General features: G+C 41.1%; 1 protein-coding gene across 3 annotated transcripts in view; it reads left to right on the forward strand.

Moving 5' to 3' along the window:
* The first annotated feature begins 1,709 nt into the window (after positions 1-1,709).
* SFMBT1 (Scm like with four mbt domains 1) overlaps positions 1,710-26,684 on the forward strand; it is a 138,240-nt gene continuing 113,265 nt past the window's right edge. For 2 of the 3 annotated variants that reach the window (XM_045025115.1, XR_006581206.1), the window contains exon 1: positions 1,710-1,792. The gene's annotated coding sequence lies outside the window, so the exon portion shown is untranslated. The remainder of the gene's footprint in view (positions 1,793-26,684) is intronic. The other variant, XM_045025116.1, reaches the window with a different exon arrangement.

The following is a 26,684-nucleotide window of genomic DNA, read 5'->3' on the forward strand; positions in this document are numbered from 1 at the left end:
CGTATCTGGAATAACTTGATTTCACTGTATCTCTCATACCTCTCCTTTGAGAGAATAAAGAACACCATACATTTTGCCTCTTGGATACCTAATTATCCTGTTCATGCTTACATTTGTTCTTCCTGTCTGGAGTTCCAGCACTGTTTGGTCTATTTATTTCTTGGCAAATCTCTGCTTCAGGGACAGATGATAATAGCTTATTCTGTTCCGTGTGTCTTTCACCTCTGAACACTTATTTTTATATGCTATCAACTGATATCAACCATAATGGGATGAATATATATAAAATGTATAGTCTCCCTAGTAAATGTTAAAATGTTGCCTAAACACTAACAGGGGTAGCTTCCATTCTGCACATCATTTAAGGCGATTTGGTGTTTCCAAATACTGCACTAGTGTGATTCATTCAATGGAATGTGCTAACGAACGGGGTAGATAGTAGAATAAAAGCGGTGTGTTTTCAGTAATATGGATGTGTAAAGTATTTAAAACCAATTCTTAAAGAGCATGCAGTTAAATCAGTGAAGCTGGGATTTAGATGGACAATGTCGTCTTTCTTGGGCAACGTGGTGAAATCCAAAGTAAAACTGGATCTAGGATTTAGCTTCCACTTTTTTCTAATGGAATTCTGAAGATTATTTTCCACTAGGAGTTCAAATACTTCTTGCCTGCATTAGTCTCCCTGCCTAAGTCGCTTGTGCGCTGTGGAAGTCGATTGCTTTTCCACCCTTCCCTCATTGCACAGGCATCTGGCCATGAGGATCTTGGTCTTGCACAATACGCTTCCTTTTTCTTCCTGTTTTATATGGTGCTTCGGTGTTTTTATCGGGGGTTAAAAATAACGTACGCTGTCTTTCTGCTTACCCTTTTCAAAAGAGTAGATCAATTTAGGGCCCGCTCCCTGCAATCTTTACTCGCCGGAGCAATTGCTGCTGCACCGGGGCCTCGTTCCAGTGAAACCATGTCGGGAAATAAATCCGTGGGGTGTATTTTGTGTATGTTGGAGCCAGCTCTGAGTTCCACCATTATGAACAATTCTGCATTCTCTTTTCTATTAAAAAAAACAAGTCGGAGTTCTTTCAGTGAAATCAAGCGCCAGGGAGCAAAGCCCGGCAGTAAAACATCAAAGGGAAGAGTGTGGGGGGAAGATCTGTGTGTGTCTGGGTATCGAACGGAATACACCGTGTTTCCTTGCTGGGGACAAAGTCCTGCAATGAAGAGAAGAGGCCGGGTGAAAGGCTCTGGGGGGCATGTGTCATACCCATCCACCCCTCTCCGTTAAGTGACCCCTCGGAGCGTGGCTGAGAGCTGGAGCTCGGTGGGTTAAAATGGGGCACCCCTTAGCCTTTTTTGCCTTTACCCCGTGTCCTATCCCGCTTTGCTCCCCAGGAGGCAGGTGCGGGGCAGAGCCAGGGCTCACGCCGCAGGGAACGGGTGCTAGGGCGGGGGATGCCCAACAGCGAGCAGCGGCAGAAAGTCCTCCTGTGCTGGACGGGGCTGAGCCCCGCGGATCGGGCGAGGCGTAAGGCGGCCTGGCCCGGGCGGCCGCTGCCGGCGCAGGTGGCTGCCGGTGCCCGTCCCCACCCCGCGCAAAGCTCAGCGAGTCGCTGCGCGGGGGCGTCTGAGCGCCCGAAAAGCCGGGAGGGAGGGAGGGGAGGGCAGAAGGGGGGAGGAGGCGGCGGGCGCATGCGCTCCGCCTGGCCGTGCCATATTGGAATGAGGCGGCGAGCGGAGCGCCGGAGAGCCCGAGCCCCGGCAGCTAGCGGCGCAGGGCTGGAAAAACTCGCCGCAGGTAAGGCGGGCGCCGGCCGAGCCCCCCCGCGGGCGGAGCGGGGCCGGCCGCAGCTGCTGGGCGCGTTTTGCCGGCCGCTTGCGGGCCCCGCCGGCTTTTTCTCGCCTCCCGAAGTTTTGCTGCGGGAGGCGGCCAGGCAGGGCGGCAGGCGCAGCGCAGGGTGGAGGGAGCGGCGAGCGCGGCTCCCGGAGAGATGCGCGGGCTGGAGAGGGGCCGCTGCGGATGCGCCAGCCCCGCGCGCAGCGGGCGGCCCCGCAACTCCCCGCAAAAGTCGCCGCGCGCACGGGCGCGCCGGCCGCAGGGGAGGGGACTGGGGAGCCGGCTGCCGCTCCAGAGGAGGCGACCGGCTGCGCGCCCCTTGGCGAAGGGAGACCGCGCCGCGGGGGCGGCTGCCGCTTGCCAAAGTTCCCCCCGGGGGCAGGGGCTGTGCTAGTTCTCTGCCCCGGCCTCGCGCGGGGAGCCTTCCACGCGGGGCTGGGTCTCTCCGCTGCTGCTCGGCCACTTCCCTAAAGCCCTGGCCCTATTTCTGCTCCGCAGACTGGGGGGCGCGAGAAGGCTGGCGGGGGGTCAATCCCGCTGGAGGTAATTCTCCCCCCCCCCCACTAACTTTGTGCGGCGGTGTGTTTTTAGTTCAGCCTGAACTCAGGTAGTTTGTCCCCCTCCTGCTCATTCCAAATAATTAAGTTAGGTAATTAAAAACGTGAGCTGTCCTAGTTCTCCCACTCCCCCCCCCCCCCGACAAAATGGCGTGTGGAAAGGGCTTTTTAAACGCGGGGATATTTTGGATACCCCACCCCACCCCCTGAAGAACAGCAGTGCAATATGCCGTGGGGCCGCGCTGTCCATGTGTCTTCCAGTCGGCTAGTGCATCCCTCCCGGGCTGAGACGAGTTCCACGGGGATCAGTGGGCACTGCCCCATTCCGTGAATTGGCCTTTAAATCACTGACACGGAGGTCATTGCTTTTATTCTGTGGCGAGAGCAGAATAAGCAACATCTGCAGATTCCAGTTGTTTTGGTAAATGTTGTTTCAATTGCAGAGTTGTATGAGGCCTCCCCTCCCCCCAGAATGTAGGAACTGCTGGCAGCTCCCTCAGGACTTTGCACTGTGTTTAAAAACAATACTGTTCTTACTGCCTTCCCATTTTATATTTTGCTGTGTCTCCCCAGCCCCCTTTTCTTTCACTAACGGGATGTGCTCAAAAAAACAGGATCTTTGTTTCTTTAGGAGTTCATCTGCCTTGGTAGCTTATTCTACCCCTGAAGTGGTAAATCCTCCATTTGTGATACAAGCAGTTGGTTGCTGTGGAGATTATGATGCCATAGGACTCGAACTTCACTTTAGGGGAATAAGATAGAGGGACAACAAAAGTAAACTGCAGAGGAGAGGAGAAAATGTGACACAAGCACAATTGTTCCTAAATGGGAAAGATTCTGAAAGTTTTCCATAGACATAAGCAGCTCTTATTATCCCCCTCTCCGTGCCCCGCCCCGCCCCCCCCCCCCCAATTCTTGGCTGGAGTATGGGAAGGAGTCTAGGGTAGAAATAGGGTAAGGAAAAGAAAAACAAGCTGGCAGTTACTGTGAGTTTCTAACAAGGTGGGCTATTAATATCCCACAAGGCCTTCCTTTAGACTACATAATAGGCTAGGGTGATGGCTGTTTAATGGTCCCAGGTGGGCTTTAGTGGAATGATTACATGTACTTTGGAGAAACTTGTTGCCATCATAAAAGATGATTAAAAACAGTAACATTCATGTCTGATAGTTTTACCCACTTTGACAGTAGAATTCTAATGTAAGATGTTTTAGTGGTTTTTGTAGTGAAGAAAAAAGGCCTACATTGCTACTTCTCTTATGTCAGTTCCCTCCAGGGAGCTTGTTGCTGTCAGTAGCCTGGGAGGTTACCATAGTGAACATTTTAGTAATCCAGAATGTAAGGTGTATGATTCTGAAATCACTGGAAAAACTAAGATCTATCTTCAAATTATAAAGATAGCTTTGTATTGCAACATACAGTAGATTTCTGGTGAATGTGGATTAGTTGGTTAGCAGTTGGCTTCTAATGACAAAGAATAAAAGTTTGTAAACTCTCCAAAAGCAGGGAATATCATTTATTGCTTGTATAGCACCTAGTACAATGGAGCCCTGACTTAGTTAAGGCCTATAGTGTTACTGCAATATAATCATTCTTTGAAGTAAAGTAAATCAATGTAAAATGGCAATAAGCTAGTGAATTGTGAATATTTTGAGGGATTCACTTACAGTTGGTGTTCTAGCCATAATCTTTACAATTTAAAATGTTAAATATGCATTATAAAATGATCTGCTACAGAAACACATCTGTTTGCCTCTTTCCTTAATTCCAGTTTGCTTAGGTTTTGCAAAATAATTCTATTTTGCTGTGATTGGTTTCTTGCCACTCTGGTTGGATGATGAGAATGTAATCTGTCTCTTCCAGCACCATTATTAGTGGAGTAATAGAAGAGATACTTGAATGAGTTATGGAACAACTTAGGCTTCAGTGGTTGTAAAACTGAAAGAGCTCACCTCAAACACCTTTTATGGTTTGTTTTCCTTTAAAATGAAAGGGTGGGGAGAAGGCAGTTTACTAATTTTTAGTTTACTTTTTTGCGGAGTGACTTAATTTCACTTGGCAGAACAGTGAAGTGTTCCATGGCCCTAAAGCTGGTGCACAGATTTCACCACAGGAAAAATACTGCACAGAATAAATAACAGAGCTAGAGCGACTGACTTAGTAATTATTGATCCATCACTTTTATGCTTCTTCATTGACTTCGTACTGTTGAATTACCTTATCTGATTCTTTAACTGAACAATTGTTTAGTAGACTGCTGATTTTACAGCATGGGGAAAATAGTGTGTAAGGAAACAAGCTAGCACCTGACAGTATTCTTGGTTTGATGCTCTGATTTTTATATTCTCTGCACCTTTTCGGTGCCTTGCATCTGAGGTTTTCAAAGGGCTTTACAAAGAATTGATCCTCTCAATTGTTACCAATCAAGGATTTTGTTAATATTTTACAGATAGTTTTTGGTGGTGATGTGTTCCTCAGCAAACCAGGGGCAGATCTAAGAATAGCACCCTGTCCTTTTGATTTTCAGTCCCTGTGCCCTTCCATACACTCCTCTTCCAAATCCATACTGTTCCACTCTTGCAAGTCACTTGTAACTTCACAGCACTGCTTCTGTTTACTAAGTTCTGCCATAGTAACATGCTGCTATGGTCGGACATTGATACTGTCACCTTCTGGTAGCTAGACATAAGTAATCAGACTTAAAGTAATGCAGCCCAAAGGATTGGGAGCTTATTTACATGAGCATGTTCTTACTGAAGTGAGTTAATTAAACTTACTCAAATGTGCTGTAAATGCAGGAAAAATTGAACATGGGGAAAGTATTATGTGAGGTCATATTAGAAGTTGCTTCTTGCACATCTAAACATCAATCTTACTATGTAACTGAAATTCTTGTCATACGTGATCTTCCTGTATGAGTTAGCACTGCTAACTATAATTTTAACACTACAGAAGAATAGGTAGATTGTCTTGTTATCCTTCAAGTTTATTGTTTACAACCTGAAAAGGGAAATGACCACTAGGTAGTTTTCTTTTCAGGTGCATATTTTCATAGTAAGATAACGTAAATTAATTATGTACGATACAGAGGCTCTTACCTGTCATGTGTCTTCTGTTACAAGCATGCATTTAATAAGAGAAGTTAAAATTACAGATTTTTATGGGTTATGAGGAAGTGAAGTGTTTAGACACTGTACATCTAATGTAGCTATGTGGAATAGCAAACAGGGATACTACTTGATGTCTAATGGATTTTAAATATTTGCCTGGTTATGGTTTGGAGCAGTAGCATGTTTCTGTGCTAGACTGGTGGTGGACTTCAGTTTCTTCTGTTTATTTTGTTTTTCCCCCAGTGCTGCTGGAATATGGTTGTAAAGTTAGAGAGGAACTCGACTAGTTTTAGGCCCCTAATTTAGATGTGATAGGCTTTTGTTTGTTTTCAAGGGTTTTTACAAAATACAATAGATCTTAATCTAAACAAGCTTTAAGTAAAAACATACATGTTCCTGACTCTTTCTGAAGACCAACATTGTGTTAATAGATAGGATCCTGAAAGTGAAACTCATTAGTCCACTTTTTCCAAACTGAGTAAAGGTGAAAAGAAAATTAAATTTAAAAAATGATAATCTTTAATAATCTCATTTTAGTAACACAAGCAAAGATGTGCTTTTAAAACTGTTTCATATGACTGACGACTTAACAATCCGTAAAATACTCTATTTTCACTAATATGAGACAAATATTGTAAAAATGTACAAAAGAGGTATCAAAGTGTAACTTCCATGCTTTACTATTAAGTGAGCAATGTGGATTCCAACAGCACAAAATATATAAAGTCTCTACTGTTCACTTCGCATTAAAATGGTGTGTAAGATGCATTTTGGTCCATAAAACTGTCAGCCAAATCCAGCAAAAGGGAGGGAAAGTCAATGCACTTGCAGAGCAAAAGAGAAATCAATGTTCTCAAAGCACTTTTTTTTAAAACAAGCTTAACTTGTGATGAGTGAGGTCATAGTTCTAAAACTTACTCTGAAGCTTGCAAACAAATATCCCTCCTGAAGTACATGACATTGAGTACTTAATATGGCATAATTTATGGGACCCCACTATTTAAAAATTTAAAAAGTGACACTTTTTTAGACAGTGTGATCTGAGTATAGATCAGAACCAGAATCTCCTGAATTTTAATTTCACCTCTAGCAATGACTCTCTATGTGGCACTGTGAAGCTTCTTATTTCCTGTCTGTTTCAACATATGTAATATTAGGGCTATGCTCATATGATTGTGTGGATTAGTGTTTGTAAAACACTTTGAAGATGTAAAGTGCAGTATAAGTGTTAAGCGGTGGTAGCTTTATACTTAACTATTTATTTTTTTCACTACTGAAGTAACACCTAGAGTCACCAATCAGGATTGCAGGGCACTGTGCTAGGCACAGTACAGACAAAACTTAAAAAATAGTCACTGCAAAGAGTGACTGGCAATGTGACTGTTAGTATACAGCAACAAGAGAGCATGATCAAGGCTTGCAAGAATTGAATCTTTCTAAAGTGTACTTTGAAAAACACTAAGATTTCAGCTTTCTCAAGGCTTATGTATTTATTGATAATAAACGTAGCTGTGTGTACGGCCGCTAACTTTCTGCTGCAGTGAGTACTGTTGGTATGTAGTGCAATGACTGCAAATCAGCTTTTGAGGGATACCTTCCTCTTAGGCTAAAAAGGAGGTCCCTAAATTTTCATTCTTTAACAAAAATTTCTTATTGTAACTGCCAACTTTCGGCACAAATAACCCTGGTAAATTAACTTGGTTGCAGCTAATTGGTTATTAACACTATAACTAGCAACTGACTAGTATAAATCTTAACAATTTGTGGGGGTTAAATGGACCATAAGCAGTCCTTTGCTCTCTGTTTGGGTCACCCTGGGCAAGAACTTGCTGGTATTCACAATCACTGTTAGTACTACTGCGCCTCTTCATTTATAGTGGTTTGGTTTATTTGCCATTACATTTTTAGGACATTCTTTTTCATTACAGAAACAACCTCCTTTCTTCAGAGACATCAGTTAGAAGGGATTTTCCTTTATAAGAAAGAGATGAATCTGATGTTATCTGGAAAGGATGTGGCTATCAAACCAACTTTATATTCTGTGTGTGCACAGATGAAAGGTAGAGAAGAGAGATCTTGGCTTTTAGAACTAAATCCTATGCAGTGCTGAGCATTCTCATCTCTCATTTTAGTTGATAGGAATTGAGGGCTCTCAGTGTGCCTCAAGAGCACCTATCTTGGAGGATTGGGTCTTCGGTGTGAAAATAAGAGTAGAAATTGTGGAATTTGGTAGAAAGAAATCCAGCAGGCTCTTGATGTTTGTATCATTTCTAATATTTTCCAGGAGGGGAGGGGAGTGAAGCAGGAATGCTGCAGTAGATAATTTTTGGGGAACAGTGTTGAATTAATGTAATCTCAAGACTTTCCTTCTTTTGGGAACAGAGGTGAATTCTGTAAATGGCATGTTCAGAACGCAATTGAGTTGGAAAGTGAAGACACTTTCCCAAAATGTTGTCATGCACTGTCATAACTGATGTCATATTTCACTCCAGAGGTGGTTGTTTCTCAGCTTTGGGTTAAGTAGTTTGTCAGTGTGTGTAATGTCAATTTCTTAGTGTCCTTTGGGATTTGAAGTGTCAAATGTAAGATTTTTTTTTTCTTCTCTAAAAAGAACCTGAATGCATAGCGATAAAGTGTCCTACTAAGATATATATTTATAAAGGATTATCTAGGTACCTGAAAATTGGGAGTTGAATTGTGAAGGTTCATATATGGTCCAAATTCATCCCTAGAGTAATTCCATTAAATGTATTGCTTTTCTCATTAGAAGCAACGGCAATTCATGTTTAGAAATAAGGTTTTGTCTTCTGAGATACATTTAAGGGCCATTACATTTTGGAAGCAATTTATATAAAGTTTAGTGATGGCTTATTTCAGAATTTCTGCTAGCAAGCTGCCTTACTCTGTAAAGACTTGTCTAAACTAGGGACGTTTCACAAAAGTTTCCCAATCTTGCCAACACTGTTTCTCTTGCAGGGAGGCTGCCACTGGCTTTCATGACCAGATTTACTCTGAAAAAGATTAGATGATACAGTGCATAAAAAACAGCTGCCTTTCTAAATTTTAACTCTTCTATATTGCAAGCCTGAGAAAAACGCATATACACTTTCGCTTTTTCTAATATCTAACTCTGTGTGGCAGAATATGGATACAAAGCCTACTGCAATAAGATATACTACAGAGTTGCACAGTATCTCATAAAGAACTAACCAAATACTAAGAATCTGAGAATATAAAAATAGGTGCACAACTTCTCACCAAACACTGTTGGACATGTGTGTTGCAGTTTGGCCCACCCACCTCCTCAGTACGAGACATGGCAATGTTACACAAACGTCAGCAGAGAAATAATTGAAGAAAGCAAGTGTTCATTTTATGGTTAACTCAGTTTAGTGTGACTCATGAGTGCTGAAATTGCCTAACAAATAAAACTCAGAACCAAAGTAGGAACAGTTAATCAAAGAACACTAATTGGCCAGTTGGACAAGACTTGAACTCTTTTAACTCATTAAGATTTGAGGCCTGTCTTTCCAAGTATCTCTTCCATCCTTTAAGGTGATTGTGATGGGATCCCCTAGGGACTGCTGTGCCCCCTAAACTCTCCAGCCTGGGCTGTCTCTCACAGTGCCTTGCTAGTGACGAGCAGCAAACCCTCTAGAAGCTGTTATCACTCAGCACAACAGCATGTGGTGCCCCACACCCAGCTAGATTGTATGAATGCTCCCAGAGCCACTCATGAATCAGGCAGGGAAAGGCACTAGCCAAATCCCCACTGCTCCTAGCACTGTACCTCAGGAGAATACCGTCTTGCACTGCTCCAGATGGGCAGTGCAAATTTAGTAATTGGTTTGCCACTTCATCTATGGAAAGAGGTTATACACCAGCCTTTGTAAACCTGAGCAGTTTTGTCGCACACTTCGTACAAACTCACTGGTAAAGGTAAACAGTTAAAGAAGTTTGATTACAAAAGATTATAAGTAATAGGCAAAAAGTCAGTTAGTTACCAAAATAAAATATAAGCACGCAATCTAAACTCTCAACCCTATTAGACTGAGCAGCATCTAGATAATCAATTTTTTTCACCCCACTGGATATTGGAGTCCTTAATGTACAGATTTGTCCCTTAAGTCTGGGCCAGTCTCCTCTGTTGGAGTCTCAAGTCTTCAGTGTCCTTGTTGCTTTCAGCATAGTGCAGGCAGAAGAAAAGCGAAGCATGGGCCTGCTGTGTTCTGTTTTATAGCCTCAGTCCCATGTAATTTTAGATCATTGTTTTAATCTCTGGCTCATAATTTGTTTCTTTGATCATCTCTATGGTATTGCCTCAGATCATCCCAAGCAGTTTTCATTCCTTGTGTGTAAAAATGCTTGATGATGTCTGTTTCCAAAGCAGTTTTTCCTATTTAATTTAATTTTCTCAGGAGTTCACAGTTTATTATACAGTAGATGAGATTGAAAACTTGATTTAATATGTTTGTTCTTGAAAAGCAAGATGGGATAAGGAAATAAAATTGCAAAGAAGGAATAAGGAAATGAAGTATATGTCCCATGTGCTTGGGGACCACACAAGTCCAGGCATGTCTGGTGGGCATTGCTGAGTTCCCAGGCAAGGTTGAGCAATTCCCCTGGTGCAGCCTCCTGCAGGTGAGTCACCGAATTGTAGCTCCATTGCTGGACAGTGGTTGTTGATGGGTTGTTTGACACCCTGCCTGGGCATTGGTTACTTTCCTTGCTGTTGCCTCTGGGGAGCTGATATCTGTCTGTCTATTCCCCAACATACAGAATGTTTTAGTGACAACTATACAACAGAATTCTCATAACTTCATTTACATTAATGATATACATATATGGATAGAAAAATGTCTTTCAGCAGATCAGGAGTACTTTTGGCACCTTAAAGACTAACAAATGTATTGAAATAAATTTGTTAGCCTCTAAGGTGCCACAAGTACTCCTGTTCTTTTTGCGGATACAGACTAACACAGCTGCTACTCTGAAACCTTTCAGCAGATCGTAACCTTTCCCCGATACCTTACAAAGCATGCTTTATATGCAAGATCGCGATTATATAAAAATGAGGAATATGGGGGTTACAGGATGCTCCCCAAGGTATAGAAAGTCACAGTGATATATTTATTTTTTGTTCCTGCTGCCATTCAAATCTGATGCAACAAAGTTATTGGTGTGGTGCTTTGGTCTAGCATCCCAACAAATTGCCTTGAGCCCCCGGAGCAGGTTGCTGCTTCTGTAGTATTAGTACTGTAGAATGTAGATATTAAAAGTCACAGTTTCACTTAATTGTTTCACTTGGCAAATGTAAAAACATTGGCTTACAACAATTGTATACAAACTATATACTGTATCTATGGCAAAAATATCATCATGGAATGTTTCCAAATGGTCATCTCTTCAGAAAGTGAAACTGTAATAAGTTGGACTGCTTCAGGGAATTTTCCAAATGTATTTCAGAGTCCATAGACTGCTGGCCTAGGAATTCAGAATCAGCTCCTTTAGAGGGGTAAGTACATCCAGTCATGAAGGAAAAAAAACCTCACTTCAGAGAAATTGGATTTTGGTGTACTGTTGAATATTTTCTGCTCTCTACTTAACTCTTCGCAAACTCTTACTTTTATAGTGGGCCTAAGGGTTCTCACAACAAATTTTTTGGCGGCCTCAGAGTGCAGCCATTACATTGGTGGACGTGCAAGTGAATGAACCGGCTGATCTGGTTAGGTCCTGTGATGGTGTCGCTGCACCATAGTAACTCTAACTCAGGAACCAATCCATGCAATAAACCTCAATGCCAACTCTGCCCACATATCTACACCAGCGACACCATCACAGGACCTAACCAGATCAGCCACACCATCACCAGTTCATTCACCTGCATGTCCACCAATGTAGTATACGCCATCATATGCCAGCAATGCCCCTCTGCTATGTACATCGGCCAAACTGGACAGTCTCTACGGAAAAGGATAAATGGACACACATCAGATATTAGGAATGGCAATATACAAAAACCTGTAAGAGAACACTTCAACCTCCCTTGCCATACCATAGCAGATCTTAAGGTGGCCATCCTGCAGCAAATAAACTTCAGGACCAGACTTCAAAGAGAAACTGCTGAGCTTCAGTTCATCTGCAAATTTGACACCATCAGCTCAGGATTAAACAAAGATTGTGAATGGCTTGCCAACTACAAAATCAGTTTCTCCTCCCTTGGTTTTCACACCTCAGCTGCTAGAAGTGGGCCTCATCCTCCCTGATTGAACTAACCTCATTATCTCTAGCCTGCTTCTTGCTTGCTTATATATACCTGCCCCTGGAGATTTCCACTACATGCATCCGACGAAGTGGGTATTCACCCACGAAAGCTCATGCTCCAAAACGTCTGTTAGTCTATAAGGTTCCACAAGACTCTTTGCTGCATTTGTATTAGGGTTGTCGAGCAATTAAAAAAAATAATTGTGCTGTTAAACAATAACAGAATACCATTTATTTAAATATTTTGGATGTTTTCTACATTTTCAAATATATTGATTTTAATTACAACACAGAATACAAAATGTACAGTACTCACTTTATATTTTTTTATTACAAATATTTGCATTGTAAAACAAAAGAGTATTTTTCAATTCACATAGTGCAATCTCTTTATTATGGAAGTTGACCTTACAAATGTAGAATTATGTAAAAAAAAAAACTTCACTCAAAAACAAAACAACGTAAAACTTTAGAGCCTACAAGTCCACTCAGTCCTACTTCTTGTTCAGCCAGTCGCTCAGAAAAACAAGTTTGTTTACATTTGCAGAAGATAATGCTGCCTACTTCTTGTTTACAGTGTAACCTGAAAGTGAGAACAGTGTTTTCATTGCACTGTTATAGCCAGCATCACAAGATATTTACATGCCAGATGCACAGCTGGAGACTGGAACTGCATGGCCGAAGCCAGGGATCAGAGTCCGCACACTTGGAGCTGTGGGTCAGCACCCTGGGCCAGTGCCTGCTGCCACATGGCCAAAAACCAGGGCTGCGGGGCTAGAGCCAGGAGTCAGCGCCTGCCACTTTGTGACTGGAGCCTGCGCTCGCTGCTGCACGGCCAGGGCGGGGGTCGGCACCCGTGGCCAGAGCCAGGGAACAGAGCTGTAGATTGGCACCTGCTGCCCTTTAGCTGGGGCAGGGGATCAGCGCCAGGGGCTGGGGCCATACGGCCAGAACTGGGGGCCAGAGGCTGACGCAGCTCTGCGGATGGAGCCGAGGGTTGGCATCCAAAGCCCCGCGGTTGGAGCCTGCTGCTGTGCAGCTGTGGGTTGTCTGCATCTGGGGCCAGTGTCCGCCACTGTGCAACCAGAGCTTGGGTCTGGAGCTGGGGGCCACTGCCTGCTGTCATGAAGCTGGAACCAGGGCCCAGAGGCTGAAGCCCTGCAGCCGGAGCCAGGGGGTGTCAGTACCCACTGCCTCACAGTTGGAGCCTGGGGTTGCATGGCCAGGCTCCTGAAATCCCACCGTTGGAGCCTGATGCCAAAATCCCCTCCCCCTAAGGTGGGTCAAGAACTCACCTTGCTCCTGCAGCGTTGTGCCCCACCTCTCTCCAGAGGTGGTGCAGGGTGGCCCATCCAGGAGCAACAAGGACCGGGGGGGAAGGGGAGGAAAGGGGAAGGGGCTGATGCTTTGCCTGCCCCCCACCCCTGGTGGCCGCATAGGCTGAAAAATACGAGGGAGAGTCTGACATCTGTCATTGAAGAAGAACTGCAGGGAGCTGAATAAAGCATTTTTTGTTTCATGTCTAGCTTTAGGCCATGTTTACACTACCACTTAAGTCAGTAAAACTTATGTTGCTCAGGGGTCTGAAAAAAATCATACCCCTGAGCGACAAGTTTTGCTGGCATAAGTGGTAGTGTGCACAGCACTATGTCAGCAGGAGAGCTTCTCCCACCAACATTGTTACTGCCGCTTGTTGTTGGGGGTGGTTTAATTTATGTCGACGGGAGAACTCTTTCCTGTTGCCATAGCGTGGCTAACTGAGAGATCTCACAGCGGCGCAGCTGCATCAGTACAGCTCTACTGCCATAAAGTCTGTAGTGTAGACATTTGTTAATAAATGAAATAAGTTTATGGTCTAAGCTCCATCCACAGTGGAGAGGAGTCAACAGTGGAAGAACAATGCTATATATAGGCCTCAATTCTGCAAGGTGCTCAGCTCCTTTGTATTGTAGACCCCGAATGGGAATTCAGGGTGCTGAGCACTGAACAGGATCAGACCCATAACTGAGCACAATTGATGGTATATGTGCTGGCGAAGCTGGCACTCAGGTGATAGACTGTGTTCCCTCTGATTGTACTGAAACTTCCTAGAATAGGTGGTCTCTGAGTTATATCCGTGTTTCTTAGAAGATATGGGGGAGCCAAGAGAGCAGCTGTGCAATGGATACTGGCCTTTGGGCTTATTCAGAGGGAACTTCAGTTTCTATTGCTGTCAGTCTCTTAATGTTCATGAGCCCATATATTCTGAAACAAGAAATTTAGCAGATGAAGTCTAAATGGAATTAATACTGGAAAATTGTTCCCATATGCTTCTATGTGCAGAAGATTCTAAGACTGGCAACTGTTATATAAAATGAGTTTCCTGTTTGTGTTTAATTAGTAAAGGCATTCTATTTTGATGGTGGAAAGGTTGGGGTGTATTACAGAAATCCTGAGAACACCTGTTTTCTGTCCCTGTATATATTTTGGTTTGTCCTCAGACTTGATTTGATCTACTCTATTCATTTAACTTCGGTGCCTATATTTTGTTTTCAGTATAAAATGACCTCAGTCTCTGCAACCATGAAATAAAGCATCCTTGAGTTCTGCTGTGCAGCACAGAGTATTTTAACTAAACAATGATTATTGGCTGCTAGAAGAGCCTGTTAAACTAGAGCCCACGTTTACTTATTCACATTTTTACTAAACCACAATAAAAGCACCTACTCAATGCTTGACAACCATTTCAATGTACAATAAACACATCCATCAGTTACCCTGATCAAATAAGTTAGTGATAACCCAAAGATAACACATCTATCTCTCTACACAATCCCTGTTACAATCCCACATCCCCAACACCTCTCTCATATGAGCACAAGGATATGGGTCTTGCAGTTCAGTTAGGTTAATCATAGTAATATGTTGATATTTTAAAATCTAAGGGCCACATCTCCTATATGAAATACTCTTGCAAAATTTAGAGGGCCTAATTTGCTGCTACTTCATGTCTTGCAGTCAGTTACACCTGAGCAAAGCAAGTGTAAAATATTACTCTAGGTAAAAGTGAAGGGAGAGTTGAGTTAGTCATCCTTATAAAAACATACTAGCCTAGCCTGGCTGAATCCAGTGAAATGAATTCCCTTGCTGTTAATGAGTGTATCTATTCAGTCTCTATAAAATTCACTTCTTACCTCTCTGTACTCTGCATGGTTTCCTTTTCCGTTTGTGACAGTTTGCTCAGCTCCTTCTGAGCAGGGCCGGTGCAACCATTTAGGCGACCTAGGCGGTCACCTAGGGTACTGGCATTTGGGGGGCATCATTTTCTTTGGCAGCAACCGCGGCAGCCGGATCTTTGGCCGCCCCTGTCGCCGCCGGCATTTAGGCGGAGGGAGCTGGGCAGGGGAGCGCGGGGAGGGCCACCTGCAGCAAGGAAGGGGGAGAGGGCGGCACACAGGGGAACTCCCTGCCCCAGCTCACCCCTGCCCCGCCTCCTCCCCAAGCACCTCGTAACCACTTCACTTCTCCCACCTCCCAGGCTTGCGGTGCCGCAAGGGGAGTGCCTCAGGGCGGGGGGGGGGGGGGGGGGGCCCAAGGTGGAAGTTTCGCCTAGGGCGCAAAACATCCTTGCACCGGCCCTGCTTCTGAGTTTAAATTTGCCTAATTTAGATAGACAGCACTGCATGAATTTAACCCTAGAAACATAAACCAAGATTATCTCCTCAATCATAAGAGCTAGAAATTTATTTTTTTAAAATGAAAGCTTAGATTCTGGAGACTGTGAGGATATCCATGGGGGAAAATTCCTGGGATTTTTTTTAACCCTGTTCTTTACTCATTTTGAATGTATGCTTTGGGTGTAGGTATGATAAGGCCTGAAGTAATTGTTTTTTTTTGTTTTGTTTTTAAATAAACTGTTGCTACTCCTAGAAGTAAATGTTCATAGCATAGCTCAGCTGTGGATTTTTCATTTGGAGTTGAGGGCAGTACTTTAACCATCTCACTTTTTTTTTTTTTGCACACAAGACCACACTTTCCACTTGTGTTCTGTTAGCAGTTAAAGATATACACAAATCAAATCAGATGGAGATTTATGCTTTTTAGCATCAGAGAGGTCTTTTTAAAAAAACACTGTACAAAACAGGTTATTCAAAATTAAACCTTCATCAGCAAAGATAGATTCTAATAAAATGAGTGTATTTGTACAGCATTCTGTATATATGGCACTCTAGAGAGCATTTAAAAAGCATGGTCCCTACTTCAAAGAGCTTGCTAATATACGTGAGACATGTTCAGATGCAGAAAGTTAGTAAGGAGAAGAATGCAAGAAGGCGTCACAAAAGGGCTTTTTAAGGAAGTATTGGAAGGAGAGGAGTCATGTTCTTGGATATCTAAAACACTGGGGCTGTATTTTTTTCCAAAAGCAATGCTTTAATAGCCATGTCTTTTTTTAGAAAGTGCTCTTATTGGTGTTACTAATAATTAAATACTAAAAATGAATAATAGTAAAAAATTGAAGTCTTATATTTTATATTTAGATAGTAGCAATATAACAATGGATTTAACTTTTTGGTCAATCTCACTTCCAAGTTCTCATGCACCAGCCTAGTGCTGCAATGTGACTTAAAATATTGCATGGAGTTTCATTTTCATTTTATTCTAAAAATTTTAGCTTTTTAGATTTTTAAAACACTTTTTTACAAAAATGTAAATGACAATATTGTTTTCATTTTTAGTATTTGAATTACCATAGCACTTAGGAACCTTAGTCATGGACCAGGTCCCAGTTGTGCTAGGTGCTGTACAAACATCTCTCTCTAACTATGAGGGGTAGAAATTTATTAAAATGAGAGCAGATCCTTGTGTAAATTGCATCACTCTAGAACCTGGGGCTTTGACAATGCGATCAAATATTGTGAGACTTGCAGTAAAATCATGAGCTGCCAATTCTGTTGGCCTGTAGACTACCTGGCAGTATGCCTGTCATTTAAAAAGTGTGTTGTAACTTGTCAATTTTCAGTCTTCTGTGTCTTAAATCTAATAATGGGAAATAACAGGACACTGCAATACATTTTTAGGCGTTTAGAACCATTGTGGGAAGAGAGACAGCTCCTTGAAGTAGCACAGAATACTGATAGTATTGTGATTCCACTAAAATAACAAAAGAGGTTGAAGGAAGAACTGATCCCCATATTGTATCATAGCTATGGAAGGTGGTGGGTAATTGGTTGTGATTCACAGTGAAGCTCTGCTTTACCAAGAAGTTAAAAGTAAGATTTCAGTGGTTGATGCAAAAACATTTCATAAGCTGTGGTAAAACTAGGTAGCCCTTTGATCCACTTGTCAAGGAGCTTGAAAGTCATGCTAGGTGAAACAAAAATATTGAACGTGGTTATCATAGTCATGGCAGATTCCAAAGGGACATGGTGTCCTTGCAGATCAAGCACCACCTGGTTGATCTTTGGCTGGGTTCTTGAGCTGGCCTGGTTGGATGTTAATGTCCATCTTTAGCAATCTTATTGTACCTTTTGGCTCTCTGGCCATGTAGCAGCATTCCTTGGTAAACACACTTTAAAGTTCTTTGGTCTTCTGTTAATAATATGGCCAGGCCAAGAAAGCCAATGAAACCAAACCAGTGCTGATAGAGGCAGTTGCTGGGTTTGGCTTTGAATATCCTCATTTCTGATCTTGTCCTGTCACTTAACCTGGAGCAGCTGATAAAGATGGTGAGCGGTGAGAGTTGAACTATATGGGATTACTTTAAATACTTAAAAGTTTGTGAGGAAGGGTAAATCTGAGATTTGTTCTGACTTCATAGCCAGTTCTAAGAACATGGTTTTTTTCAGCTCTCTAAATAAAAAATTCAGTACTCAAGACATGGTGGTTAGTGTGGGGACTTCTTGAAATGGTTGTGTAATTTTGCTTATGCTCGGCACAGCACAAGCCCTGCAACTATATGGATGCTGCGTGTGTTATGTAATCCAGCCTGTGTGGTGAGAAGTAACAGCATTACTTCTACATGGTGAGCATCTGAATCTGATAGCTGGTAGGATAGGGATTTGAGGAGGCTGCTGATGTGAGAACTGAAAGGGTGGAGAAGTTTTGTGGTGTAAATAAGAACAGTAGGAAGATGTATAAAAAGACTCAGTGTTGTGGCATTAAATTGGGTACCAGTAGCATTTATTGGTGATAAGTTCACTTGTGTGACTTTCTAAGACACGGTGAACTCTTTAGGGGAGAAAAAACAACCAAACAAAAACATGGACTGCGGGTAAGTGCAAGATCTTGCAACTTTCTATTTAATAGGAAAAATTCTATTCAGCTGTGTCTAAGCTCTAAGGTAAAGTTGTTATGAACCTTTATATTATTGAGGGCCTTGTTTGGAACTGTTATGGGTCCCCTGAGATGCTGTTTATTTTGTTATCTTTATAATCTTCCATTATTCATTGTTTTTCATGGGAATTATTGACTAGCCTGGACTGGAAGTCCTGAAAACAAAATATGAAAGAATCCCTGGAAAGCACTGGTAGATCCTAGAACTCTGCCATGAAAAGATTGAACTCTGTGGCTTCCAGAGCCTCTTACGAATAAATACAGGTTTTTGGAAATAAAAGGAAATGCAATTAGGAAGCAAGGAAGGGACAAAGGGAGGGGTAGTTAAATCATTAATGAAGAACAACATTAACAGCCTTTCTTAATGTTATACTTAAAAATCCTCTTTCTTGATGCAGTGGCTTTTGTTTACAATTGTTTTTTTGCTGTAGGGAAATTTAAAAAACATAATTAAAAGGCTATATTCTGTTCTTGGGTGCCTCTTGCAGCATAATTTGACCCAAAGAATTGTACTTTTGGGCAGGCCAATAAAGTGAACTGTGTATCTCACTTATTGCTCAAGTCTCAGTCTTTTTTTTTTTTTTTTTAAGTGTGTGGGGGAGAGCAATTGAAGAGCGGCTTCTGCTTTTTCCCTTAATAACTACCAGAGAGAGGAGCACTTGCCAGCACTACCCATCTTCCAGCTGGCAAGGCAGCAGCTAAAACTAAAGCCAGAACAGAGGCAGCTCCTTCATAAGACACTGATCCCTTATGCACTTATTTCTCAAAGTCTAATAGTTTAAGCCCTTCCATGCTCTTATTGTCTATTTTTAAATGTTGCGCTCTTTACAGCGTAAGTGATAGTTTTTTATCATATTGTAACAAATCCACAGCCATTTAGTCTCCATGCTTCTGCACATCATAGTCATTCAGTGTCATGATGGCAGCAGGGGTAGAGTGCATCTCTGCCTGTTTCCTTTCAAAAGCAAAGGACCCTTCTACTTGAACTAAAGAATATTCTGTTAGTAGTATGGTGCCTATGATAAACCAGCAGTTCTGACAGTAACCAGCAGAGGGCAGTGGCACATATAGACACTAGTCTCTGTGTACTTGTGGCCCCTTAGAGACATTGTGTAGTCTCTGTGTAACATTCATTTAAAGTAAGATACAGTATGGATGTATATAAAACTAAATGAAATGGCTATATGAATACCAACCATGTATTGTTTTACTTACCATTTTAAAAGTTACCTTGAAATTTGATTTTACAGATTGCAATCATGCTTTCTTTACTGTTTTGTGGAGGAAGGGAGTGCTAGACCAGGCCCTAGAGTGCAGCATTTTCCTGTGCTGCTTTAGGAGCTTTTGTTATTACTAGCAGTTGCTGGGGGATATGCACATGGTGGGTTTTAAAAAAAAAAAAAAAAAAAAACCTTTTCACTTCACTATGTGGAGTTGCAGCAAAAGCTATTGTCTTCACTTCTGTATTTGTAATGAAGGCATAACATTTTCCTCATGGACTGAGATTTCACTGGTGATTGATTTTTAAAATATATGTAGAGGACAGCTATGCAGGCTGGTAGCAGTCACCTCAAACTCAGCAACAGCCTGATACGTGGAGTATGGTAAATTCTCTCACCTGGAAAATTAAGCCAATGCCAAAAAGTGCAGAGGCCATTAAAAGAGATGCTGTCAAATAACTTAAATCCAAATTTGGTGGTGGTTTATTCTTTTTTTTTTTTATAAAACCTGAGGTATGTAAAAGTTTGCCTGGTTAGTTGAACATTCCAATATGGATGAGGTCCACTATTTCCTTGCGGTGTTTGGAGACATCTGTGCACTACAGCATTGTATTAGTATATAACTGAATTATTGTTGGAGGCTTTTCCTGGAGGAGTAGGATGCCTGGGCGTTAATAATATTTAGTCCTCTGTTTAGTTGGTAGATTGCACCCCCTCTGCCAAAGGTTAAAAATAAAACAGATTTGTTTATCACTGAGATCCATCAGGCAACTTGTGTTATCATTGCAGTTTTCTAACAGATTAAGAATCTGTTTATTGAGTTCTGTGCGGAGTCAGGTGTAACTCTTGACTAAAATTGATATTCAAAAATATTTTTGTTTAGGCAAGATTTCTATTTAATGTGTAAATCAGAAAATAAGGGACCAATGCTTCACTGGATCAGTCTAAAAATTCAGATAGTGTCCTTGTTCAATGCAAAACACTATAGAATGCTTAAGTGAATATGGAATATTAGGCCCTGATTCTGACCTGAGAACCACATGGGCAGACCACCTGTTGGCTTCATTGGAGCACAGTGATCTGTCTGTGCATTTCTCAATCTGGAATTGGGACTGGAGTGTGATTATCTCTTGGATTGTAAAAAATTAAAATATATTTTCAGAAATCCCCCTAGAAGCTCAGCTTTGTGACTTCTAAGAATTTGGTGAATGTTAATGATTGTGGGGTCAACAAATTTAAACCAAAGTGGAATGAGAATATCAGTAAGGCATTATATTGGAAAAGGCTAAGCTTCTAAAAGTCAAAGGCAGAATCATAAAGCATTAATCAGCTATGGAAATTTTCGGTGACATTTTTGGATTTGGTACACAATCTACTTGCCTGTCCTTATTATGAAAGATGATACATTTATATTTTTACTTGCCCTGGATGATTACTAGAGTATAGTTTTGCACAAATACAGTATTATTTAATATTAGGCACCCAGTTATATTTGTAAGACTCATCCAGCATCAACAATGCACTGAACTTGATAAGTGTAAAGGATCATCTCTAGAAGGAGTTAAGCATTAGTATAATATCATATGGCTATATCTGTGACCACAGATGGCTTTTTTGTTGTTGTTTTGGAAGAGGAAAGTTTCTTATTTGGCATAGTATAGATAAATTTTAATTGCAAGAAATGAAGTTTCCAGTTTATTAAGAATTGGAAACTGTGGATTTTAAGACATAGGTAAGGGCGTGCCTACATGGGTACGTTTTTTACCAATTATATTGTTTATAGTTATATCATTAAAACTCCCTATGTGGACCCTTTTTCAGTAGGAGTGACTCTCTTCAGTTTAGTTTATGTTGCTTTCGAAGCAGTTTAAGCTAAACTGAAAAAAGCCACTCTCATACTGGAAGAAGAGTGTTCACACAAGGAGTTACACTGGTATAACTACAGCAGATTAAATCATGCCTCAGCAAACAGCGATATAACTTTACCATGTAGACAAGCCTCAAGATCCTCTTTCAAAGAAGAAAAGCCGTAGAGAAATGAGATGGATGTTTTGGTTAATTAATAGGTTGATCTTAAAGGTTCTAATGGCACTGAATTAAGGGTGTAGTTCTTGCCATCACATAGGACTTTTCCGTCTTTTGTGATCAGCAGTAGCAAAAGGCCTGTTAATTCCAAAGATTTGGGTCTTTCCAGCAGAGTTTCATTTAAGATGTTTTGGTTGTGAAACCCTTCAAATGTGAACTAGTGCACCCTTGTCCTAATGCCCTTTTCTATTCTAGGCTTATTTCTCTAAAGTTGCCATTGTTGTGAATACCCATGCAAACAAGGCACCAAAGACTTACGTAGACCTTAGCAGAGTATAAATTTCCTCATTTTTCTCAATGTGATGTTAATCCTGAAGCCTAATTACAATTACCACTGGCTTTGATCACAGTTTTACTCACATGAGTAGTCCCATTGAAATCAATAGAACTGCACACATGTATGTATTGAAGTATTTGCAGGATCAATATTATGTTTGGGACCATTTACACTAGTTACTCAGGTTCCCTGATAACAGTTCCAATTACCTTATGTCCCGTGTCACACTAGTAAGGCCATGTCTAAACATACAACGCTGCAGCAGCGCAGCTGTGCCGCTGCAGCACGTCTGGTGAAGATGCTCTATGCCGACTGGAGACAGCTCCGTAGTGTACACGTAGCCTGAATAGAATAGTGTTACACTGTGTCCCTTATCTCTACTGCAAATCTAGGGTAAATGGGCCACTTTCTACCCATTTCACTACTTTTCACCTATTCTCTCTTCCTCTCCCTCCCGCCACCCCAAAAAAAAGGTCAACTCTCATCTAGTATATCTAGGGCCAAACCCACTTTGGGGTTCAGTGGATCAGTGCTTGAGCTGTGTTTAAACAATCTAAGGGTTTGTCTACACTCAGAACAGTACAGCGACACAATTGTGCTGCTGAAGCTCTTCAATGTAGACACTACTTGTGCCGATGAGAGAGATTCTCCCATTGGTATAGCTAATCCACCTCCTCGCGAGGTGATAGCTAGGTCGACAAAATAATTATTTTGTTGACTTAGTGGCGTCTACATGGGGACTTAGGTTGGCTTAACTATGCCGCTCAGGAGTGTGGATTTTTCCCTGAAGGACATAGTTCTGCCAAGCTAACTTTCCAGTATAGAGCAGGCCTAAGTACTTACCTGGCCCTCCAATAAACTGTCTGAGTTCTGGTCTGCGCTAGAATATTAGGTCAGTTTAACTGTGTTGGTCAAGGGTGGGAAGAATCCACGTGCCTGAGCTATGTAGTTGAGATGACCTAAATCCCTGTGTAGACAGCAGTAGGTCAACAGAAGAATTCTTCCCTTGACCTACCTACCACTTCTTGAGGGGGTGCATTACCTAAGGTGAAAGGAGAACCACACACACACACACACACACACACCCATCGGCGTAGCTAGTGCCTACACTGAAGCACTACAGCTGCAGCAGCGCACCTATGCTGCCATAGTGTTTTAAGTAAAGACAAGCCCTTAATTAGAGCTAAACTAGCTAATGTGGATGGAACCAAAGTCTTTAAACAAACTGAACTGCTATGCCTGTCTGGACTGTAGAAGATTTTGGGGTCACCTATGCTGTAACATGACTGGCCTATAATCATTTAACTTGGTTATTGTTATAGACTACTAGGAGCCATTTTTACTTCCTTTAAAAGACTTTTTCCTTGAGGATAATGCCAGGGAATAAAGTACCAATTTGAAAATGAATGGCTTCTTCCTGTCCTTTAATGGTGACCTGAGTCGTCTTAAAAATTGGATTTTTTTTTTTAGCTGCGTGAGTCTAAAAGCTGTGTTTTTTCCAGCTTGGTTTTTGCCCCATCCGTGTCAGGCATTGCAAATTCCTTGCTTTTTTTGGTATGCTTCTTGAGGGTGATAAACATTAATGAGCGTTTTATCCAAATTTTTCATTGGGCACTAAAATTAAATGAATTAATGAAAGAAAGTCTGAGTTACATCCCATGCCCACAAATTTGTAGTCTTGTGATGTCATAATTTTATTTGTTTTCTGATCACCATTGTCTTGGAGAGTAGAGAAGATTAGAATTTTTAATAATAGTTTAAAAAAATGCAAAAGGAAGCTGTGAACAGCTGAGGGAGCAGGTGAAAGTCTAGATCATGTTCTCCTTGTTTATTATGGTACTTGAGGTGAAGATGTTAACACAAACATTTTAATAAGTGGGAGTGCAATAAAAACTGATTATTGGAGAAAACACTTCCTCGAGATTACTGAACACAGCTTGACATAGAAATATTCAGTAAAGTGGAAATGGGGTGAGTTATTGTAGTGGACTTTTTAAGTGCTGATGTGTCGTTCACAGAATCTACACCAATGCCCCGAGTTCCTCCCAGCATGAAAACTGAGTTTTCTCCAAATTCCAATTTTAATTTAGGTTTCCTGCATGACAGTGCAACATGCTGCCTTCTTGCAATTAGGCATCTCTTGCAGGATCTCATTCTGCCTTTTTGGGTGTCAGGAAAGACCCATTTGGGGTAGGTTTTTATGAAATCCTGCACCATAGTTTGATTTAAAAAAAAAACTCCTCTAATTGAGCTTTAAAAAGATCTTCTAATTATTGCCACTGTCCAAGAGTATTCTCCTTTACCTTTTTTATTAATCTTGTGATTAATACTGTATTGGATCTCGAAAGACCATTGGTTCAATTCCTGGCTCTTACACAGACTTCCTCTATGCTGCAGGGCAAGTCATTTATTTGCTTCTGTTCCCTATCTATAAAACATGGACAACGCTCCCTTTTCACTGCCCCTTGTCTTGTCTGTCCAGATTGTCAATTCTTTGGGGCTGGGACTATTGTTATATGTAGAGTGCCTCCCACTGTAGAGCCCCAACTTCTCTTGACGCCTCTGGGCACTACTGTAATGCAAATAAATTAGGGCTGTCAAGCGATTAAAAAAATTAATCGCATGATTAATAACTCTGTTAATAATAGAATACCATTTATTTAAATATTTTTGATGTCTTCTACATTTTCAAATATATTTCAGTTACAACACAGAATAAAAAGTACAGTGCTCACTTTATATTTTTATTACAAATATTTACATTGTAAAAAAGTGATTTGAAAAATACTATTTTTAATGAGTATGGTAGTGCAATCTCTTTATCATGAAAATTGAACTTACAAGTGTAGAATTATGTACAAAAAAACTGCACTCAGAAACAAAAGAATGTAAAACTTTAGAGCCTACAAGTCCACTCAGTCCTACTTCTTGTTCAGCCAATTGCTCAGACAAACAAGTTTGTTTACATTTGCAGGAGATAATGCTGCCCGCTTCTTGTTTATAAAGCCACCTGAAAGTGAGAACAGGCATTCGCATAGCACTGGTGTAGCTGGTGTTGCAGGATATTTATGTGCCAGATGCGATAAAGATTCATATGTCCCTTCATGCTTCGCCCACCATTCCAGAGGACATGCTTCCATGCTGAAGATGGGTTCCGCTCGATAACAATCCAAAGCAGTTCGGACTGACCCTTGTTCATTTTCATCATCTGAGTCAGATGCAACCAACAAAAGGTTGATTTTCTTTTTTGGTAGTTTGGGTTCTGTAGTTTCCACATCGGACTGTTGCTCTTCTAAGACTTCTGAAAACATGCTCCACATCTCGTCCCTCTGATTTTGGAAGGCACTTCAGATTCTTAAACCTTGGGTTGAGTGCTGTAGGTATCTTTAGAAACCTCACAGTGGTACTTTCTTTGCATTTTGTCAGATCTGCAGTGAAAGTGTTCTTAAATCGAACATGTGCTGGGTCCTCATCCGAGACTGCCAGAACACAAAATTATATGGCAGAAAATGCAGGTAAAACAGAGCAAGCAACATACAATTCTCCCCCAAAGAGTTCAGTCACAAATTTAATTAATACATTTATTTTTTTAATGAGCATCATTGGCATGGAAGCATGTCCTCTGGAATGGTGGCCAAAGCTTGAAGGGACATACGAATGTTTAGCATACCTGACATGTAAATACCTGGCAGTGCTGGCTACAACAGTGCCATGTGAACATGTTCTCATTTTCAGGTGACATTATAAATAAAGAGGGCAGCATTCTCTCCTGTAAATGTAAACAAACTTTTTTCTTAGTGATTTGCTGAACAAGAAGTAGGACTGAGTGGACTTGTAGGCTGTAAAGTCTTACTATTTGTACGTTGTGCTTTCACAATAGAGAGTGCACTGCAATACTTGTATGAGGTGAATTGAAAAATACTATTTCTTTTGTTTGTCATTTTTACACTGCAGATATTTGTAATAAAAAATATAAAGTGAGCACTGTACACTTTTTGTATTCTGTGTTGTAAATTGAAATAAAATATTTGAAAATGTAGAAAAACATCCAAAAATATTTAATAAATTTCAACTTGTATTCTATTGTTTAACGGCACAATTAAAACTGCAATTTTTTTTGAGTTAATCACGTGAGTTAACTGCGATTAATTGACAGCCCTAAAATAATAATAATCAGTCTGAACTTCTAGGGAGAGCGGTTTGATCAGATATGAGGTGTTGGGACTCTTGGTTTGTCTTGCAAATTCCTTTATTACTTTCCTCTCTGACCTTGGGCAAGTTACTTAACCTCTCTCCATTTCCCCTTCTTTTATTTGGATAATCACTTCAGATGGAAGCCACTGAAAGCTGCCAAGTATTTCTTCTTGCTGTCTAGCAGAGAGCATTCCCATATTTTTTTCTGTCTCTTGTGACACACAAATAAATGTCTTTGCTGTAGAATAGCTATTTTTAGTTTTATAAAATAGGAAATGCCTCCCTGAACACTGTAGACATCTGACAAAATACTTAAACATACAAAAAATAACATTTTAAAATACTAAATAACAGGCAGCATAAAAATAAACCAAATTTCCTATTTTTTCCTAAATATCGTCCCAGAAATATCTGCAGCTTGAGCAGCCCTTCTAAGATGTGCCTTGCATTGTCCCCTGAAGCTCAGTAGATTTTTGAACTGTTTTAGAGGTTTGTGAGTCCTTACCACATTTAGTTTTACCCTTACAATATTTAATGTTGTGATACTGCATTTGTTGTCTTGAGCATCAGTGCACAGTTGCAGAAATAAACTGTGTGCCCTCTGCTGGCTGCCTCTTCAGCAGAGCAAAATCTTACAGGTCGTGACTACTTCTGTTTTTGTTTTGTTAAACTTTGTTAATGTCTTTGGGTTTTTTTGTAAAATCTGTATGGAATCTGGAGGACTTTCCTATGAAACCATAACAGTTCTTACATTTATTTAGGAATGGAGTTCATTTGTGAGTAACAAGTGTTTTTCCTATAGTAATAGACAATGATTTTGGTTAAATGTTGCAC

The sequence above is a fragment of the Mauremys mutica genome, chromosome 7 (genome assembly GCF_020497125.1).
Source record: "Mauremys mutica isolate MM-2020 ecotype Southern chromosome 7, ASM2049712v1, whole genome shotgun sequence".
NCBI classification, from domain to species: Eukaryota; Metazoa; Chordata; order Testudines; family Geoemydidae; genus Mauremys; species Mauremys mutica.